Source organism: Lissotriton vulgaris, chromosome 6 (genome assembly GCF_964263255.1).
Source record: "Lissotriton vulgaris chromosome 6, aLisVul1.2, whole genome shotgun sequence".
Lineage (NCBI taxonomy): Eukaryota > Metazoa > Chordata > Amphibia > Caudata > Salamandridae > Lissotriton > Lissotriton vulgaris.
Window position 1 is genome coordinate 835,578,660 of NC_141694.1, and position 22,186 is coordinate 835,600,845.

The window sequence follows — 22,186 nt, forward strand, 5'->3', positions numbered from 1 at the left end:
TCTCCATCAACGTGCCGAAGTCGCACCTGTGTTCCTCTCCGAAGCTCCTCTTCATCGGAGCGGTTCTAGACTCGGCGCAGTTTCGGGTTTACCCACCCGAACAGTGGGTTCGGGATATACAGGCTCTGATTCCCATCTTCCAGCCTTTATCCCGGGTCTCGGTCAGGTTGACGCTGCGGCTTCTGGGGCTGATGGCTTCCTGCATCCTTCTGGTGCATCACGACCGGTGGCGGATGCGGGCTCTGCAGTGGGACCTGAAGTTTCAGTGGGCCAAACATCAGGGCAACTTGTACGATCATGTCTTGATCTCAGAGGGCACTGCGAGACAACTGCAGTGGTGGCTCACGGACCGCGATTGGGTCAGTGGCAGATCCCTCTCCCTACCCCACCCGGAGCACGTGGTTGTGACGGACGCATCCCTCCGGGGCTGGGGAGGCCACGTGGGAGAGGCGGAGATCAGAGGCCTCTGGTCTCCGGCGGAGTCCCAGCTCCATATCAACCTTCTGGAGCTGCGCGCGATTCGTCTAGCACTGAAGGCATTCCTCCCCTCTGTCCAGGGGAGTGTAGGTCAGGTGTTCACGGACAACACCACCGCCATGTGGTACTGCAACAAACAGGGCGGGGTGGGGTCGTGGACCCTATGCCAGGAGGCTCTGCACCTCTGGCAGTGGCTGGAACATCAGGGCGTGACCCTGGTGGTTCAACACCTGGCAGGCTCTCTGAATGCCAGGGTGGACAAACTCAGCCGTCGGTGCAGGATGGATCACGAATGGCGTCTGAACTCGGACGCGGCGCAAGGCCTCTTTCAGCAATGGGGAGAGCCTTGGTTAGATCTATTTGCCACAGAAGAGAACGCGCAATGTCATCATTCTGTGCGTTGGAATTTCCAAGGCGGCACTCGCTCGGAGACGCTTTTCATCGCGAGTGGAGTTGCGGTCTGTTGTACGCCTTTCCGCCTATACCACTTCTGCCCAGAGTGCTGAAGAAGATCATGCGCGACCATTCCCAGGTTATCCTTGTGGCTCGTGACTGGGCACGGAGATACTGGTATCCCAAGCTACTCAGCATGTCAGTCGATCCCCCGATTCATCTGCCTCTTCGGGAGGACCTTCTGTCGCAGCAGCAGGGGACGGTCCTGCACCCGAACCTGTCCAGTCTCCACCTACAAGCTTGGAGATTGAGCGGCGACAGTTGAGGTAATTTGACTTGCCTCCTGAAGTCTGTGATATCATTCTGGCAGCCAGGCGTCCCTCCACAAAGTCGGTATACGCCTGCAGGTGGAACAGATTTCTGGCATGGTGCACAGCAAAGGCTGTGGACCCACTCTCTGCATCCCTTTCTGAGGTTCTCCTCTTTCTTCTTTCCCTTGCCCAGCAGGGCTCTGCTCTGGGCACTCTTAAGGGGTACCTTTCTGCTCTTTCCGCCTTTTTACGGCTACCTGATCAGCCTTCCTTATTCAAGTCCCCCATTGTAAATAGGTTTCTGAAGGGCATCACACACATGTTCCCTCCTGTTCCCTTCGTGATGCCCCAGTGGGACTTGAATCTTCTGCTTACTTACCTCATCTGTACTCCCTTTGAGCCGCTCCTTAACTGTCCTCTCCATCTTCTTATTTTGAAGACTGCTTTCCTGGTTGCCATCACCTCTGCCAGGAGAGTGAGTGAGCTCCAGGCTCTTTCTTCTACACCTCCTTTCCTCTCTGTTCATCCGGACAAGGTTGTGTTGCGTACAAGACCTTCCTTCTTGCCCAAGGTTGTCATGGCCTTCCACATCAGGCAGTCCATTACCTTGCCCACCTTCTGTCCGCCTCCGCATCCCTCTAAAGAGGAAGAGAGGCTCCACCGTCTGGACCCAAAATGTGCGCTCTCTTACTACCTAGATCGCACACGCCAGTTCCGGGTGGATGACCAACTCTTTGTTGGTTACGTGGGCGCTAAGAAGGGAAAGGCGGTACACAAGAGGACCATCTCGCGGTGGATTCTCTTGTGTATACAGGCATGTTACTCCATGGCCAAAAAGGACCCCCCTGCTGGATTGCGGGCTCATTCTACTCAGGCCACAGCGACTACAACTGCCCTGGGCCGAGGATTGCACTTGCTGGACATTTGCCAGTCAGCTACGTGGGCCTCGCAGCACACGTTTGCAAGACACTATTGCCTGGACAGCCAAGTCCGGAGGGATGGCTTCTTTGGCTGTTCCGTCCTCCAGGACTTTCTGGTGTGATTATTGGTTCGCAGACCCACCACCGGGGTTGGTATGGCTGGGGTATCTATTCTAAGGTAAGGAATCTATCACTAACGTGTCTTTTTCAGATACACAAGTTACTACTTGTGTAACGATATATCTGTAAGAGACATTAGTTAGTGATAGATTCCTTACCGACCCACCCATCCTCCCCGTTCTGCAAACCGATATCTAGGGTTAAGGTAATCCCCTTTCAGGGCCCTAGTTTCATGGCACCAGTGTTGGTTCTATCATGGCTCTGCGTATCTGGCGCGGAAAAGCTGTGTATCAGAACTGACGTCAGCGCGCATGGGCGGCTTCTAAGTACTCCGACGATGTCATTCCGGTGCTAACGACGCCGATGACGGACGCGGAGCCGCAGACGACGCCTACCAACGCGCAGGGGTATTGCTACGCAAAAATTTCCGGATTCAGTCTGACGCCTGGGGATATTCTAAGGTAAGGAATCTATCACTAACTAATGTCTCTTACAGATATATCGTTACACAAGTAGTAACTTGTGCTTTAACTCCTCTTAACAGCATTGTATTATGTGCACCCACTGCACATTCTAGGCAGGCATGGTTAATTCCAGCTAGTTTTCATGCATGCTTCACATTTTACCACATGCATGACGCCTTACTTTTAATGCTGTTTTTCGCGACGCAACACCTAAAGGAACGCAGATGCTTAAGACATGAATGACAGTTATTTATGATGTGAATATATCCTTTGGATTTCCTTGTTTTCCTTCAGAAACTTTTCTCGCCGGATCTGTAAGTAACTTGATCCACCACACTCACAGCGCACTTTAGGGTGTGCGCTGATATATACTCTTCGGTGACCTCCTAACTTTTTGGGCCACCTTCTCCCCCCCTGGTCCTGAAGAAAGCCTCACGATTGGCATAGAAGGCTGAAACTAGTTGACCTACACTTTTTCAGGGATATTGAGGCACATTCATACCTCATACATATCCTGCCTATGTTTTTACTCATGCCCTAGGACCCTTCCATTAAAACCTTTACAAGGGTATTTCCTATAGGTAAGTAAGTAAGTAAATGTTTATTGTTTAGTTAATTCAAACCTTAATATATCAAAACCTTATGTATATACAAAACAGATTAAAATTGGAGTACACACTATATTCATTTCATCATTTCATTGCTGCTTGCCATACATGAAATTATTAAAATTCAGTAGCCAAAAGTTTGACCATTTTCCTTTGCCCGTTTTCAGACCCTTTTAACAAAGCTTTGAAAAGACTTTAAGGAATTTGATCAGTCTACCATTCAATTGAGGGTCCGATGGATTTAGGCACGCAGTTATGGCTTCTCTGCATGACCTAATGCCTCTCACATTAAAGCTTTGTTTGAGGAGAATGGCTCGCTCGTTGTAAAGTTTATTACATGTACAAATTACATGGATAAGTCTTCTTTGTAATAGTCACACAACCGGCATGACTTAGGACCTGCATGCACCCAGGTTGGCTGATCCGCCAAAGATGGTAATTTTCCAAAACGTAATGCCATTAGTTGTTTTTTACGTTGATTGAAAATGTCAGATTCAAGTATGATGCCGGTGCAAGAGACTTATAGTTGTTTATAACCATACAAGCGTGCAACCTAAAGATTTTTTTATCAATTACTGCTGAATGGGTTTTAGCTGCTTTATTTATTACTTGTTTAAAAGACTGATACGGCAGATTTTTATTCCATAAGTCATTTGTACATGTTACTGAAAGAGATTTACTTAAGTATTGGTTAAAAGGCGAGTTTCTGTCCTCGTCTACTTCGGACCGTAGGGCTTCATTAATTTGTGATGTGGCTGCCTTTTGTTTCAGCCGATACCATGTTTTTATTGTAGCGTACATTCTCCCTATGTCTTCGTTTATTAAGCCGAATTCGAGACGGACCTGAGCCGGCGAAGCCGACCTTTGTATCTGAAATACCTTTTTATAAATGGATTCTGTAAGTTGATTTAAGACCTCTCCGTCTTCTCCATGAAAAGCTGCGCTGGCGTATGTTATTGTAGGAAGGATTTTTGCCGTCATTACTGCGAGCAGTGGTTTATACGATGGGCCCTTCAACTTTTTTGCCAGTTGACTGAAGGCGAATCTGAGGGCACTAGTTCTCAGCGTCATGTACTTTTTTTGTTCTCTATGGTTTTGGGAGTTGTCAATATAGAATCCCAGGTACTTATATTTTTTAACTTCCTCCAGTTGGTTGCCGTTGAGCCGGATTGTCTGCTCACGTCACCGCTGACTGCCAATCACCATAGTTTTTGTCTTTGTTGTGTTTATTTCAAGTTTATTTGATGAGATGTAATCTGACATTTCATTTAAAACTTTTTGGAGACCGATCTTTGTTTGACACATTAATACCACATCATCGGCATATGAGAGGTGAGTAAGTACCAATTTACCTAATTTAGGCGGGTGGGAATTAGTACGGTCTAGCCTCTGTGACAGGTCGGACATGAACAGGTTAAAAAGATGAGGTGCCAGAACACACCCTTGCTTGAAGCCTCTGGTCGTTATCAGCTTCCTTGATAGTCTGGACCCATCACCTATCTTAATTCTCAACCATGTGTTGGAGTAGAATAGCAGTATACCTTTTAGTAGCCTGTCAGGTATGTCCCATGCTCGCAACTTTTTCCACAGGAGGCGACGATCAACACTATCAAAGGCTGCCTTTAGGTCTATAAAGCAGAGGTAAAGATGTTGTTTCCTCTGCTTACACTTATTAGCTATTAGAGATAGAGCTAGGATGTTCGTTATCGTCCCTATTCATGCCGGAAGCCTGTCTGGTTGATCGGGATAAGATTGAGGTTATCGGACCAATCCTTCAGGTCTTCTAGAACTAGTGTGGCATAATATTTGGCCTCGACGTCCAGGAGGGCTATTAACCTATAATTTGATGGATTCGTTCTCTCTCCTTCTTTGGATATAGGTGTCAATATCGAGCCTTGCCAATTCGATGGACCTTGATTTAGCAGCTCTATATCTTTATATAAATCAAAAAAAAGATTACCCCAGAACGATGTATTGTGCTTAAAAATTGCTTGAGGGATACCATTAGGACCAGGAGCGCCATCACTTCTACCTTTCTTAATTATGCGTATCACTCCTTCATTTGACATAGATGAATGGATTGTTGCTGTTGTCGGAAAATGATTGCCATATTTCCCCTGCGGCTTCCCCTTTTCCTCAATTGGCATAGACCCTGGGTCTTTTTTTCCTCTAATGTGAGGTGTAGTGGCTTCTCCTGAGCTACTTGGTTCAGAGACCCCTATGGATGTATCTTTTCCCTCGACCTGGGCCAGCCTATTTCCTTCTGATGTAACGGGGTCTATGAACTTTGAGGTTAGAAAATCAGCCCACTCGTGTTCTTGAATATTTATTTATGATTTCCCAGAACTTGTTTGAATTCGTTTTCTTGGCACAACAAAGCAATTCAGCCCAAAATTTATCATTGCGCATTAGTTTTTCCTCCCATAGCTCTTTTTTATAATTTTTCCTTAGCTGCCGTGCCCTGTCCCAGGCTACTTGGTCGTGTGCTGTTCTTTTTAAGTTCCTAATAGCTTTTTTGAAATTGCATTTCAGAGCTCGCAACCCAGCCGTTGTGTTGTTATTCAGTGCTTTTTTTTTACCATGGATTTTTGCCTGTGGTTGTCCAGTCGGCATTAATGATGTAAGGTCCGCCGTAAATTTTATCCATGCTTCAATTTTATTCTGGACCTCCACTTTACTAGCCATTATCTTTGTTTATATCTTGGACTGTAGTGTATCAATAGTATTGTTTGACCATTTTAGAAGTTTTAGTTCAACTGTGTGTATGTTTCCTTCAAATATTATGTTTGCCTGATGCTTGGACATATTTAGCCTGAAGTGTATATGCTGATACGAGTGGTCACTCCTGGTTGTGTACTCTATTGAAAAATGGGAAAGGAATGGCATCAATGATACTGAAATTGCTGTATAATCCATTCTTGATCTAGTATTTCCACCATGAAATGTATAATTCGGTGGGAAGTCATCTATTGCTCTGCCATTTAATACTCTCAACCCAAGAAACTCTAGAGCATTTACAAGTCCTTGACCAAGGTGGTCCACTGTAGGTCTCAATGGCTGATATTGCTGTGGGACATTCCAGTATATATTGTCAGATACTAGCATATCGTCTTCAACCAGGGTGTAAATTAAGTTGGAATTAAAGTCTCCTGTAAGTATTAAGTCCCATAGGGGATAGGTATTCCTTATATCTGAAATAGTTGCGATCAACTGAGCATTGTGGGCTGATTTTTTCCTTAATAGGGGATGTGCATATGTATTAATCAGCAGGACGGTTTTTGTTCTATTCACTGACCCAAACATTAGTTTGATCATTTGGATATTAGGTCCTGCTGAAACCAACTGTTCGGAATTGATTTTTAGTTCTGTAGAAATGTAGACTGCCAGTCCCCCTTTCGGTCGTCTGTGTATTTTGGTTTTAATTGCTGGGGCTGTATAATGTATATAATTTGCCAGGGGGAGATCTTCCAGTGCCCAAGTCTCCTGCAGTGCTACTATGTCATATTTGTTCCAATTAGTTGGTTGACACCCATTTTCTAACCATTTTTTGCCCTGCTATATTCCATTATAGCATTTGTATACTTCTTGGGTTTTGTACGGCTGATGTCTTATCCAATGGTCAATGACCTGAATTTGAATCTAGAGCTCCTGGCAGCCATTGCCAGTTGTCCTGGACCACGTCCTTTCCTGTTCCCCGATCGTTCTGTATGTCTCTATTCAGTGCAATCGGGAGATTGCTGCCTTTTGCTCCTTTGAGAACTGTATGTTTATTCGGCTTGATTTCTCTTTGACTTTGGCCATGGCTCTTGTTGTAGTTGGAGTTAATGGTTAACGGGCTGGGATAACGTGGTATCGTTGGTCTTGACGGTTCTATTCCCCAAGCTTCAAATTGCGACTTAGCGTTCATCAAGTGCTGGACGTCGACTTCAGTGCGCCAAGTTGACAGCTTTTGTTCCTTATTTTTTTTACTTCTCTCTACTATAAACTCTACTGCCAATAAGTTCGACGAGGTCAGATGTTTTAAGGCTGGAATATTAGCTGTTAATTTTAAAATATTCCCCCTATTCAGTATGTCGTGTGGCCCTTTTGAATCATATTCTGGTGTTAACAGTAATTGCTGTTTCGGTAACAGGTTAAAATAGTCAGTCTGTAACCTAGGATGTTCATTCTTATTGTCAACTGTGATTTGTTTTTTGTCATCTATTATTTAAACTTTTAGGTTTAAGTATTCGGTCTCGTTTCCCAACGGAGTGTTTAGAACCAGTTTGTCTACCGTGACAGTGTTCTCCTGAAGGCTTCCTGCGTTGTAGTTAGATACTAGATCCAGATCTTGACTCCCTCGGGTGAACTCACTTATTTGTTTCAATTGGGGTGTATTTTGAATTTTCACCATTGGGTTAATATTTCCCCAAACCAAACACGTAGGCCTCAGGGTTAACCATTGTCAATTCTTTCGACATTAGATTGTATTGTTTAGACTGTCTTGGGTTAACTTGTTTTCTGTGTTCCATATTTGGCTCTCGCCATTCGTCCTCCCGTGATTCCTTGGGACAGCATTTTTTGTCCCCTCTTTGGTTGCTCACCAGCTTAATCTCCAGAGTTTTTTGTACAAGGGCTTTATGATCTGTTGAATTACTTGTAGTTTGTCCTAGCTGTTTGTAGCTTGTCACCTCTTCCTTATCGGAATCCGCGCTTTGCCTACTTTCGACCTGTGGTTCTTTGGTATCCTTTACCTCGGTCATTTGCTCGTTATCGTTTTTTTTCCCAGCTTGAATACATTTTTTCTTGGGTCCTCCTCTTCCTGATAACTGCTTGACTTCTGCTGATATTTCAGTATCTGCCTTTTCTGGCTTTTTGCTGCTTGGCAGGGGTTCATCTGTAAAGCTAGCCGAGTCTGTTACTATAGAACTCATCCTGTCTGGGCAGAAGATTGGATATACCTTGGTAGTGAGCTGCGTCATTAGGAAAGACGTTTTATTCCTAGCTTTCCTGTCACGCTTTTTTTGTTTCTGTGACGGCTTTAGTTCTTTATTACTATTTTTTTATCCTGATTAATTGCTTCAGTACTTTCGGTTGACTGATAGTCTTCGTCAACTTTGTGAGGTGCCAAGCTTAAGTGGGCTTGTATTTTTTCTGATTTGAATTCGGATGGATCATCTTTATTAACTCTCACTTCCAATGTTGATTTATTAATTAATATTATCTGTTCTAAAAGTGTTGGAAGTAGACCTAATTTGTCAATTATTGGGCTTTAGGCACACTGAACTGAGTATTTTGCTTGGGCTCTTGTAATCAAATTATTCATGTTGTCCAGTTTGGTGTTGATCCCTGCAATTTGTAGTGCTATGATATTCATTAGGTCTATTTGTATATCCATTTTGTCCGTTTGCATGTTAAATGCCTTTATTGTTGTCTGTATTGTATTTAATAGAGATTTAAAAATTTCAGAGAAACTACTTTGGTCTTTAAATGGCTCTCCTGGTCGAGGTGGAGTTTTTAAATCTTGGTTGAATATTTGGTCTTGATTAAATAAATGACTATTTGTTTGAGTAGTTTTTATTCCATGTGTGTCCGTATTTACTTGAGAATTAACGTAATTCTTTTCCCTCATTAGGTCGCTAGTATCAAAAGCAGATGTTTGCATAATGTCTTTAGTTGAAACCGACGTTACGTCAATCTGCCAAGAGTTATTCATGCCATCTGGATCTTCTTGGTCTGCATGGTGGACCTGTACGAGTGTCTGTAACTTAGAAGTTCTTATATTGTTACTTACTGGCTTAGGAGTAGAGGACGTAAGGTTTCCTTGGGATGTTTTAAGAATTGCTGTTGGGGAGTTAGATTTTTCCCTGCATTTAAGTACTTTTTGAGCGAAACATTGCGACCCTGCAGATTGGTTCATGTGGTCTTGTTTTTCTTCTTCACTATTTTTTGTAATGTCTAAGCTTTTTGTCCTGCCATCTCGAAACGGTTTGTACTCAGGCCTGTTTCCTCTTTAGATATCATGGCTTCATTGTTTTTCGCCTCTGGGACCGCCCTATTTAGACCAGACTTGTCCATTTTCTTGGTCCGTTTTTGTGTGAATCAAGGATTCATTGTACCGTATAAATTTTGTGAGGATTTGTTTAGTAACTTTCCATTAATAACTGAGGAGGCTGCCTGTAGGGCAAGAAGAGTAATAAGTCCAGGGATCCCTGCTGTTGTAGAGTTAATAGCTGCTCCAGGGTCTTTGAGTAGCGAGAATCTGCCACTCACGACTGACTTTCTTTTTGTGCCTTCCTCTATATTCTTGAACATCGTTATTAGTGGCGATATTAGTGGAGATTTCAATAGGCTTTTTTGCTTGAAATCACTGCCTTTTAATTTAGTCGATTGCTTTTTTCTTTTACTTAATTTTTCACTCTTGGCCTTCTGGGTTGGAGTCTGTCTAACTCTTCCTGATCTCATTTGTCCCTCTATGTTGTCGCCAAAAGGACCAGAACCAGCCGCAAGCCCCGTTGTCACTAGTGCTATGAGCTGTCTGTTTTTTTTTTGGTATTTACTTCATGTCTTGTTACGTTTTGTTTGATTATTTGGCAATATGACACTTGTACTTCTGTGTTTGAGCGACTCCTTCAGGTCCCCCCTCACAGTCAGTAAGCCACTCGCTTTATCCCAATCAGTTGATAAAAGTCGGTGGGAGTCTTGGAGGCGAATATCTATGGGCTAAGAGCTATGGTTAAGCCGGTTATTGTGGCTAGTTCGGCAACAAGCAAACAGTGGGCGATGAAAGGATAGTACAGTGTGATAATGCACGGTGATACCGTGCCGAGGCAAAAACGGGTTGAGGGAGCAGGGCACACTGGGTGCTTCAGGCTACTCTCAACCTGGTTGGACCGCCTCAGCAGCAGCAGCACCTGGGCACACACTACAGGCTGACTCTGCCGTCAACCACGCTCTCCCGCTTTTTCCACTTTTCACACTTTCCCACTTGCTACTAGTGCCAAAGAAAACCCCGGGTTCCTACCCACTCAACTTCCTGGTGCCTTGGCTGTAGGTTTATGGTTCCCGGGGGGCGGTTCCTCACCTCCACTCTGCTGTGTCCCGCGTGGATTTTAGGCTCAGCGTTCACCAACACCCCAGCACAAAACCTGGACTGGAGCGCTCTGAGGGCTTAAGCAATCGATACCCAGTGGCTGGGGCAGGAGTCAGCAGTAGTCAGCAGTAACAGTAGCAGGAGCGTGGGCATCCGCCCCAAGCAACCCAGCAAAATTGAGAGGTCCGCTGTGCCGTCAAAATGTCAAGCTGTCAGCGGGAGGGTGGTATTGCAATTGTGGGTTACCCTCACCACGCCCCGCGCTACCGTACTTTGCTCCCGCTTCTGCCCTGTCCCGACACGCTGAATGGGACCAGGCAGAACCAAAGTGGTGAATATTTAACTTAGAGGCGAAGTAGGCACTTGGCACACCTTGTTTTCTTTTTGTTTTACAGTTCTAAACTTTCTTTCAGTTCAATATATTCAACCTATTGCGTGCTATCAGGTGTCATGGGGCTGCCTTTCCCCTGTGTGTGAAGAACCTTAATGAAACGGGTAGTAAACAACTGTTACTCCCTAACCTGATGCACAGCTGAAATTTAATAAACTACTATTCTTAATTAAACTACACTTTTTACTCAGTTTTATTCGTTAATTTCACTTGGTTTTATTCACCATGTTATCTCTGAAATGAACTCATTATTCCATCATGTTTTATCTTTTCATCTGGTTAATGACACATAAAGTATTTGTACATTTCCTATACAATTATTCTTTGGTGTGATGCTAATCACATGTTAACACAACCCAGAAACGATAGAAATCAACGATTGAGGAATAGTTGGCCCGATGCATTTTGGGACCCTGTCCCTTCTTCAGGGGCCTTCCTGTAAATAAAATACATGTATATCACTTTATGTCATTTTCAATTTCACTTCTCTGTATTTACATTTGCACATTTATTCAAGGTTCACTTTAAGTTTCAAATCAACCACTACTGCTGCATGAATCGGCATTTCAATCTTTGCTCAGGAGTTTATCTCCAATGTTTTTTATTGACCATATGTTTAGCAATCCATACGATTCTCTATCTGTAAATACGAGACTAATGGTAACTAACCGTTATTCTCTAGTAGTCTGTATTGGTACAGAGTTATCTGGTTGTTGATTAGCTGGTCATCTAGATATGGCCCAGTTCACCTAATACTCATTTGTGCATTCAGAATATACACTGCTATTTAACATGTGCTGTGTGAGACAATCTTTTAGTATTATGTTCTGTAATGGATAGATTCTTTTGCTCTATTACTGGAATCGTACTTTAGTGTGTTAAAGATGTTTATTTAGCTTTCTTGCTGTTGAACACACTAACTGTCCTCTGTGTTATACTGGACTGATATAAGATTGCTAATACACATTAATGCAAAAATACATAGATGTCATACTGTGGTAAGATCAACGTTTACCTTATCGTTCAAGGCTGTTTCCGTTATGGTAAACAACAATAAGAGGTGTATGTATACACGAAACTGTGGGAAAAAATAAATAATAGACCTAATGTAACACAACGCTGATTGCCGATAACTTTAGAAAAACATTTTTTGTGCGCTATACTGTTCATACCTTGCTGTGTTCTGTCGCGTTTCTACATAAACTAGAGGGAAATGGAATCAAGGTTTTCTCGTATTCCGTTCTTACTTCTATCTGCGGAGGTAAATGAGTGTCGATTCAGGACATTGCTACTTGTAGATAAAAAATCACTCTTACATCCCAATCTATATCTAGCTATACATTAAAGCTGAATCTGCTTACCGGCTCAATATAGCGTACGGGACTCGTACTTCCTCGTCAGTTACTCGGTCTGCTGGGTGAATCTGACGTAGTGAAATCTCGGGAGATTTTAAGCCCGTTACTTCCGTTAGAAATGCTTCCTATCTAGTGGAACTATCTTGATTTCTAATTTAGGCGCCATTTCGAAATGGTGTAGAAACGCAATGCTTATGGAGACTGAAGGTTGAAGCTGTTGCTTAGTTTTAAATAAAATGAAAGCTAAAAATATGTTAAACATGTGTTGGAGAAGGAACGTGTCTGATCTAGTTAATGGAAAGGATCCTACTGAAAAATCCTACGTACTGCCAACTAATAAGTGTATGTAATCCTAATGTTATCGTGGTTCTAGGCTTCCTTGTACACTGAAAGGATCAGTGGCAAAGAATATTATACTGCCTTATCTTCATCAGTTGTATAAAGTAGTTACGTTGAATACAAAACAGAACCTATGTTCTCCTTTAGTGATCTTAAGTGCATTAATAAAATCAGTGGCAGGGCTATGTTCATACACTGCTTTTCCTCGATGATATTTAGAAATCATATCCTATACATATAGCACATATATTTTCCTGATACATGGCCTTTCTTTTTACTATTACTCGATATTACTGTCACTAGTAATTGTATATAGTGTCAGTTCAAAATATAAAGTAAACAATTTATGACAGAATCATGAATGCGCATTATGTGTATTTTGCGCTTACTCCTATCAGTTATAGAAAACATCCCATATCCAGTTTATCATTTAACCCTAGCGGTTCCATAGTCTGGAATTTTTTAATTAGCATTACTTCCCTTTGGGACAAAATTTTTTGATTATCCCTTCCTGGTTTGATTTCTATTTTCTCAATTACTAAGAATTTTAACTGTGAGATGTTATGGTGCTTTTCTAACCAGTGGGTTGCCAGATTGGAATTGGTGTTCTTGTTTCTTATCATACTTTTATGTTCTCCAATTCTGATTTTCACCTTTCTTTCCGTTTTTCCAATGTACATTAGTCCGCAAGGACATTTTATGCTGTAGATGACAAAATTAGAGTTGCAATCTGCTGTCAGTCTAAGAGGTATTTGTTCCCCCGTTCTAGGATGAGATACAAATGATTGTTGCATGACGTTGTTGCAGTGAATGCAATTACTGCATTTTTTCATCCCCTTGTGTTGCAATGTTTCTTTCTTGCTTTTATTTTTCAATTCTTCCTTTAAGTTCCTGCTCCTTATGTATGTGAAGATTGTTTTTTCTTGAAATATGTTATGGAAATCCTCATCTTGTTGTAACAGTTCCCAACGTTTGAGTATGTTTTTTTGATGTTTCCAGCTTTTGTTGAGTACTTTGAAACAAAAACATTACTGGACTTTGAAGAGGATTTCTTTGTATTTGATAGTAGACTTTCACGACTTAGTTTGTTCACTTTTTCTTCAGCTTTGTCAATACACGTAGTGGGATATCCTCTTTGTTTGAATTTTGATTTAATCCTCCGCATATCTTCTTCCTGAGCTTCAGGTGTAGAGCAAATTCTTTTACTTCTCAGCATTTGTGAAAAGGGGAGATTTTCTATCAATTGTGGTGAATGAAAGCTTTTAAACAGTAATGTATTGTTCCGGTCGGTTGGTTTAACATACGTTTGTGTGTATATTTTCTTTTCTCTCTGTGTTATTTTCACGTCCAAAAAGGATATTTCTTCATCATTTATTGTGTGAGTAAATTTTATCCTTGGTTTTTTTTTATTTAATTCCAAAATGTTGCTTTCAAGTTTCTCTTTTGATCCTCTCCAGATTAGAAATATGTCGTCTATAAATCGACGATACATGAGTAGTGAAGTATTCCATTTTTTATCTGTTAGGATGTGTTGCTCTTCAAATTGCGCCTAAATATATTAGCGTACGTTGGCGCTCCTCCAAAACCCATGCTGGTTCCACTGATTTGTAAAAAGAATTTCTCTCGGAAATGAAAATAACTGTGCTGTAAACAAAACAAAAGTAATTCCAAAAGAAATATTTTATTGACTACAATGTCCCCTGTTTGCAGTAATGCCCATTCAATGGCTTCTATTCCTTCTTTAAGTGGTATAGACGTATAGAGTGAATTGACATCAATCGTGCAGAATGTCCATTGTTGAGTGTCTCCTAATGTTATCATTCTTAGTTGATTGAGAAATTCAGTGGTGTCCATGATGTTGGTTTTCCACTGGGTCACACATTTTTGGAGGAAAAAGTCTATGTATTTGCCTAGAGGCTCAAATATTGATCCTACTCCCGAGACGAAGGGTCTGAATGGTGGGTCTTTCAAGTTTTTATGCACTTTAGGGAGCATGTATATGTGAGGTCGTCTAGGTTCTACTTCTGAAAGAAATTGTAAGGTCTTAGTAGAGATCCATCCCATGGTGAGGGCGTTTTGAAGTATTGTTTCTAACGTCCTTTTTATTTCGTTGGTCGGATCCATCTCCAGTGGTAAATACGTTGTATCATCCATTAAATGTTCTTTGACTTTCTTTTGGTAGAATGAAGCATCCATTATTATAAGGGCACCTCCTTTGTCCGCTCTTTAAAATTCTAGATTTTCCATTTCTGCTAATTGTTGTAGGGTTTTCCTTTCATGTTTTGAGAAATTAGTTTTGCTTGTTGTTTGAAAGTTCAGCTTCTGAAGATCTTGTAAGACTAGCTTCTCAAACATATCAATGGTTTTGTGTGATGTTGGTGCTGTGAATGTACTTTTAGGTTTAAATTCTATGTATTCCTTCGGAGTTACTGGTGTGGATTCAGGTAGTACATTACTGAAGAAATGACGTAATCTGATTGTTCTCATAAATTTATAAAATGCTATTTCAGTCTCAGGTAAGTTTGAATTGTACGTCGGTACAAACGATGTTCCTTTATTTAGCACTTCTATTTGCTTTTTGGTTAATTGGGTTGAGGAAATGTTTATTACGATGTTTTCCCCCTCCTCAAATATGGTACTTTCTTTTCTTTTTGTTTTTCCTCTCCTGGTTTTTGAACGTTTGTACTCATTTTTTGCGTTGATTGGTCCGGTGGTTGGGTTATTTCTGGGCCCTGTAACAAAAAAGAAGGGTCTGCTGGCGTTGTTCCCTTTTGTTTTGATTGTTTTTGTTCAATAGAAGTTGTTGGTTCTTTGCTTTGAACTGGTGCTCTGGATGCTGCTATTTCACTGTCTGACACCACGCTTTCATTAGATGATGTATACTGTTTCTTTTGCGGTCTTCTTTGAGCATACATCTCTGCCCATGTATATACCTCATTTAAGCGGTAATCTATGGTATCTCGCTTCAATGTTCTTAATTTTCTTTCTTGTAAGTCTTTTTCATATTGCTCCAGCCTATTGTTGATCTCTTCAAGATTGTTATCCCATTCTTGGCTTTCAAATCTTTTAGATAGGTCTCTTTGTAAATTGAAGATCTCTTCCTCTAATTCTTTTATGGTCTTTGCCAGCTCTTCTACTTTTAAAAGTATTAAATCCAGGGAGCATTTATTAAGCACTGAGTACCACTTCTCCATGAATATTTTATTGTGTTGTAATATGAACAGGAGTGGTTTAATCGCCAATCTTAGCCCTGTGGGAATCCGCTGGTGTTTATGATATTGTATGAGTGTGGTCGCATGCAGACGTTGGTTAAGTTCTCTGCGCATAATAAACTCCATGTGTTTCAATTGTTGTATTGATGAGCCTTGGTGGGACTCAAAACTTTTTGTGGCCTTGATTAAGCTATAAATTAATTTTGCTTGTTCTTCTGTGAAAGCTCTTGTATTCGCTCTGTTTTCTGTAGTACTTGCTATGCTGTCAAATGTAGACATGATGTTGACGTGGGTGCTCTGGCCAAAGGGGGCAGTTATGAATATTTAACTTAGAGGAGAAGTAGGCACTTAGCACACCTTGTTTTCTTTTTGTTTTACAGTTTTAAACTTTCTCTCAGTTCAATATATTCAACCTATTGCGTGCTATCAGGTGTCATGGGGCTGCCTTTCCCCTGTGTGTGAAGAACCTTAATGAAACGGGTAGTAAACAACTGTTACTCCTTAACCTGATGCACAGCTGAAATTTAATAAACTACTATTCTTAATTAAAATACAATTTTTACTCAGTTTTTTTCATTAATTTCACTTGGTTTTATTCACCATGTTATCTCTGAAATGAACTCATTATTCCATCATGTTTTATCTTTTCATCTGGTTAATGACACATAAAGTATTTGTACATTTGCTATACAATTATTCTTTGGTGTGATGCTAATCACACGTTAACACAACCCAGAAACTATAGAAATCAACGATTGAGGAATAGTTGGCCCGATGCATTTCGGGACCCTGTCCCTTCTTCAGGGGACTTCCTGTTAATAAAATACATGTATATCACTTTATGTCATTTTCAATTTCACTTCTCTGTATTTACATTTGCACATTTAATCAAGGTTCACTTTAAGTTTCAAATCAACCACCACTGCTGCATGTATTGGCATTTTAATTTTTGCTCAGGAGTTTATCTCCAATGTTTTCATTGACCATATGTTTCGCAATCCATAAGATTCTCTATCTGTAAATACTAGACTAATGGTAACTAACCGTTATTCTCTAGTAGTCTGTATTGGTACAGAGTTATCTGGTTGTTGATTAGCTGGTCTAATACTAGATCATAATTCCAAATTTTAAGCAGCTGTTTAGCGTGTATAGCGGTACATGATCATCTAGATATGGGCCAGTTCACCTAATACTCATTTGTGCATTCAGAATATACACTGCTATTTAACATGCGCTGTATGAGGCAATCTTTTAGTATTATGTTCTGTAATGGATAGATTCATTTGCTCTATTACTGGAATCATACTTTAGTGTGTTAAAGATATTTATTAAGCTTTCTTGCTGTTGAACACACTAACTGTCCTCTGTGTTATACTGGACTGATATAAGATTGCTAATACACATTAATGCAAAAATACATAGATGTCATACTGTTGTAAGATCAACGTTTAACTTATCGTTCAAGGCTGTTTCGGTTATGGTAAACAACAATAAGAGGTGTATGTATACACGAAACTGTGGAAAAAAATAAATAATAGACCTAATGTAACACAACGCTGATTGCCGATAACTTTAGAAAAAAAATGTTTGTGCGCTATACTTTTCATACCTTGCTGTGTTCTGTCGCGTTTCTACATAAACTTGCGGGAAATGGAATCAAGGTTTTCTCGTATTCCGTTCTTACTTCTATCTGCGGAGGTAAATGAGTGTTGATTCAGGACATTGCTACTTGTAGATGTAAAATCACTCTTACATCCCAATCTATATCTAGCTATACATTAAAGCTGAATCTGCTTACCGGCTCAATATAGCGTACGGGACTCGTACTTCCTCGTCAGTTACTCGGTCTGCTGGGTGAATCTGACGTAGTGAAATCTCAGGAGATTTTAAGCGCGTTACTTCCGTTAGAAATGCTTCCTATCTAGTGGAACTATCTTGATTTCTAATTTAGGCGCCATTTCGAAATGGTGTAGAAACGCAATGCTTATGGAGACTGAAGGTTGAAGCTGTTTCCACATGCTTAGTTTTAAATAAAATTAAAGCTAAAAATATGTTAAACATGTGTTGGAGAAGGAACGTGTCTGATCTAGTTAATGGAAAGGATCCTACTGTATTAGGTGAACTGGCCCATATCTAGATGATCATGTACCGCTATACACGCTAAACAGCTGCATAAATCTTGGAATTATGATCTAGTATTAGACCAGCTAATCAACAACTAGATAACTCTGTACCAATACAGACTACTAGAGAATAACGGTTAGTTACCATTAGTCTAGTATTTACAGATAGAGAATCTTATGGATTGCAAAACATATGGTCAATAAAAACATTGGAGATAAACTCCTAAGCAAAGATTGAAATGCCAATACATGCAGCAGTAGTGGTTGATTTGAAAATTAAAGTGAACCTTGATTAAATGTGCAAATGTAAATACAGAGAAGTGAAATTGAAAATGACATAAAGTGATATACATGTATTTTATTTACAGGAAGGCCCCTGAAGAAGGGACAGGGTCCCGAAATGCATCGGGCCAACCATTCCTCAATCGTTGATTTCTATCGTTTCTGGGTTGTGTTAACGTGTGATTAGCATCACACCAAAGAATAATTGTATAGGAAATGTACAAATACTTTATGTGTCATTAATCAGATGAAAAGATAAAACATGATGGAATAATGAGTTTATTTCAGAGATAACATGGTGAATAAAACCAAGTGAAATTAATGAAAAAAACTGAGTAAAAAGTGTAGTTTAATTAAGAATAGTAGTTTATTAAATTTCAGCTGTGCATCAGGTTAGGGAGTAACAGTTGTTTACTACCCGTTTCATTAAGAACCAAAGTGGTACCAGGTGGTATCGGCCGAGCGGGACCGAGGTGGTGACGGGAGTCAAGTATCACCCCCCCCACGGTAGGGATCAGCTGGGGGGCGACTGTGCCCCCGCGATGTAGTGGAGCTGCGGCGATGCAGTGGAGCTGCGGCGTCCTTCTCGTCTCTCTCCTGCTCTCGTCTGCTCTCGTCGTCATCGGTGAGTCGGCAAGCTGCAAGCTGCGGACTGGATTCAGTGCCTACACAAAACAAGGAGAGGTTTTGGCTGTCAATTTCCTATAGGCATTTTTATCATTTAATCTCATTTCACATAGCACTTGACTTCACACAAAAAACCTGCTCCGCTGTAAACAGGTGTCGTAGCACAGCTGGATTGCATTCGGCAATTCAGCTGGACCCTTTATGATGAAGCATGCCACCTACTAGGTAGGTGGGTGAGGGGTTTCATAAGACAACGGCCTGTTGACAGCGTTCCTCTACTAGGTGACAGGTGAACAACCCTGATCTTTACCTGCTAAAGGACTTGTCCACGTTGTTTTCTATATGTTTAATTGTCTTACCCGTGTTCATGTGTGGTCTTTCCTTAATAAAACTTGAGATAAAAAAATTATCTAAAATATCCTGATGAGATGATTCATCGTCCAGACAAGTTGAAAACATATCTTTACAATTCGATACCACTTTGCTAGTAAAAGCCTCTGAGTCCACATTTTCCCACTTCAGTGCGTTACCGTTTTGTCTACTCAGAGAAATGTTTTCTACAAGATGGCTGTGATCTTTTCTAATATTAGTATTCTTAGTATTCACCTGCACACCAATGCTAATGGGGAAGTGGTCACTCAGCGCTACATCGTTTACAGTAAAATCTTTTAAACGCGCGGAGAATCAACTCGAGGCTAACACATAGTCAATGGTGGAAAAGGTCGCTCGACCATTAAAAGTGGGCAGGAAAGGAACCATAGGAACACATAAGTCATTAACGAACCCAAAATCAAATGTAAACATAATATTATTCAAGAGGTCACCATAAGGAGTGTGTAGGAAATTAGCAAAACTAGAACCCTTTTCGTACGACATGCCACATACTCCTTTATACATGTACAGGCATATCGGGGAGTTAAAATCCCCACCCCAAATGAAACATGTCTCCTTTAATGTACATGATTGTGCGTTACATAGTTCACTACTCACTTTTTGCATTAATCCCTCGATCTGCTCGGATAAAGCGTTATTATAAAAACTCAATAAAATAATAATAAAAGCTTGAGCTATATAAAAACGGATAATTTGGTAATACTGATCTGTAACATTAAAAACAGTCTGTCTTAAATTCAAATAATTTGAAATATGGGTTCAGAGGCCACCTTTCACTCTTCCATGTGATGATGGAACTGCCAGCGTATGGAAGGTTTTGTACCCACAAATGTGTGTTGGCAATTCCGCCCACGTTTCTTGTATGCTCAAGATGTCATACTTGCTCACAAAATCATACCATTGTATATTGGACACCTTTGTTTTTAAGCCCTCAACATTCCAGAACAAAATTTTATAAGTATCCTTTACCCCCACACCTTTGTTATTTCCCCACATTCAGTTCGCTTCATGGGTAATATTTCAGTTTGTACTATTGGGGAGGGGGCTGGGACAGCCAAAGGGTCTAAATCCAGGTCATTTGCACGCTCTATGTTTGTTGAGGTAATTATCTTAGGTGAAGAGATATGGTCAATGTTAACTGGCTTTGACGTCTCACTCAAATTGGAAACAGTATCTGCTACTCCAATTATATCATGCAGTGTGCAGACTCCCTTTTGTTGTCAATCAACTGATTCAATGTTCGCCAGTGACGCAAAGCGATTAAAGGTTAAAAGGTTAGACACCCGATTATGATTTGGGGTCCCATGTCCCTTGGGCCAACACGGGATATAGGCTGGTAAAAATATCCCAATGGGACTAAATAACACCTTATCCCTGAGAACAATGATAATTACCCACTCTTGTCAGGATCAATCTAACTAGCTGTGGTGTTTTAAAGGTCAACACTACACAGTCCCCTATCTGATTCTTTGGCCCATTTTCTACCCAGCTCACTCCTCTGATCATCTTGAATTCATTAAATAGACTCTCAGTGAGGCCCATCCTTACTCCTATCCAGTGTAGAGCCTTATTCCTCTCCCTTTCCCGCGTATCGTCCGCCCTGTTCTGAAGTTTGGGAACATTAGTTAAAACCACCACATAAGGTGTCGCCGCCGGTGCTAGGCCCAAACGTGTCATATATCTCCCAGTCCCAATTATATTCGTATTACTGTCCGCCTTTGGGCTATTCAATACTGAAATTCGGCCATGTTATGGGCTGTGGAAGTAGCCATGGGGGGCCCGCTGCATTTGATGTGTGCCATAGGGGTATTCTGTGCAATATTATGTGAAGGGTGTATTGTTTCCTCAGGATGGGCAGGGTTATAGCCAGTATTGCAATCACTCCGGCAATTGAGGAGATGTTCACGCTTTCCCGTTTGAGCAAAAGACTATTGGTCAGAAAGCTGTGGTTTATCCAAGCTTTTTGTTAAAGTCTCTTCAATTATGCCAATTCTATTTATTAGACCACCTAGGCTTTCCCTTAAGAATGTGTCTGATGCATCCTGTTTTGTTTTTAAATGTATGACCTCATTCTGGATACGCAGATTTACAATAGGATTTGATTTGCCCCTACTAGCTGTATTGTGTGTCACTAATGAAGGTTTATCCCTTTTGGGCTTTTTCGGGGCTTTAAGTGGTGACTCACTGTTCGTTAAACACTTATCCTCTATAATGTGGGTTGGACTGTCTGGGTCTCTAACCCGTTTTCTCCGGGGTTGAGTATCCAACTCTTCATCGCTCACTACTATGTTATCCTGTATGTTTACTATGCAGCCATTTGTTCCAGATAAACTGCTAGATACCACTAAAGGTAAGGATGAAGCAAACTTCTCTTTTGATATATTAGTCATAGTCGTAGGTGTACCCCCCTCCCCTCCTAGGATCGCTGGATTAAGAGCCTCCTCTACATTTACAATCTGGCGCTTAATTGCACCCATGGCTCCCATAACATAACTTAGCAGGCTTTGGCGTGGGTGCGTCCCTGAAACCTTTTGCTTTTTGATCGGGCGCTTAGTGTTTTTCTCTTCTCCATCGTTTCTTATATGTCACTCTACCCTCATAAATCTCCCAAATGAGGATACAGAAACTGATCTATTAAAACTTGGATAACCCCGCTCTACCCCGCCAAACAATTGCACAATATAATCTATAACACCATGGTTTCGCTATGCGGTGGATATTGTCCCCTTGAAGCAATAGAAAGAAGAGAAATTTATCTCCAGAGTACCTTTGATTGAAGTCTTTAGGGCCGTGGCCCAGTCCAGTCTCTGCCAGGCTATGACGGGCTCAGATGGGCCCGCCCCTGGTCCGGGCTTCGTCCGCGCACTGTCCGCGCGCTCATCCCGCGTTGCAGGAGTCTGCTATAGTTTTATAACGCCTCCAGGCACTGTCGGAATTGCTGGCAGCTGTGCACCCAAGCCACCGAGCGTGAGGCTGTCTGGGTGTTGTGGTCCTCTGGGACCAAGCAGGAGACAACAGGAGCTGCAGAAAGAAATCTATTCTCTCACTAGAGAGGAGGCAAAGCAAGTACCAGTGGTTGGAGCATGGTTTAAATCATGT

The 22,186-nt window shown here is 41.4% G+C and overlaps 1 protein-coding gene across 1 annotated transcript in view; it reads left to right on the top strand.

Annotated features, from left to right (window-relative positions):
- The window catches only part of LOC147708073 (potassium/sodium hyperpolarization-activated cyclic nucleotide-gated channel 1-like), a 2,256,393-nt gene that overhangs the window by 552,012 nt on the left and 1,682,195 nt on the right, over positions 1–22,186 (top strand). The gene's annotated exons all lie outside the window — the stretch shown is intronic.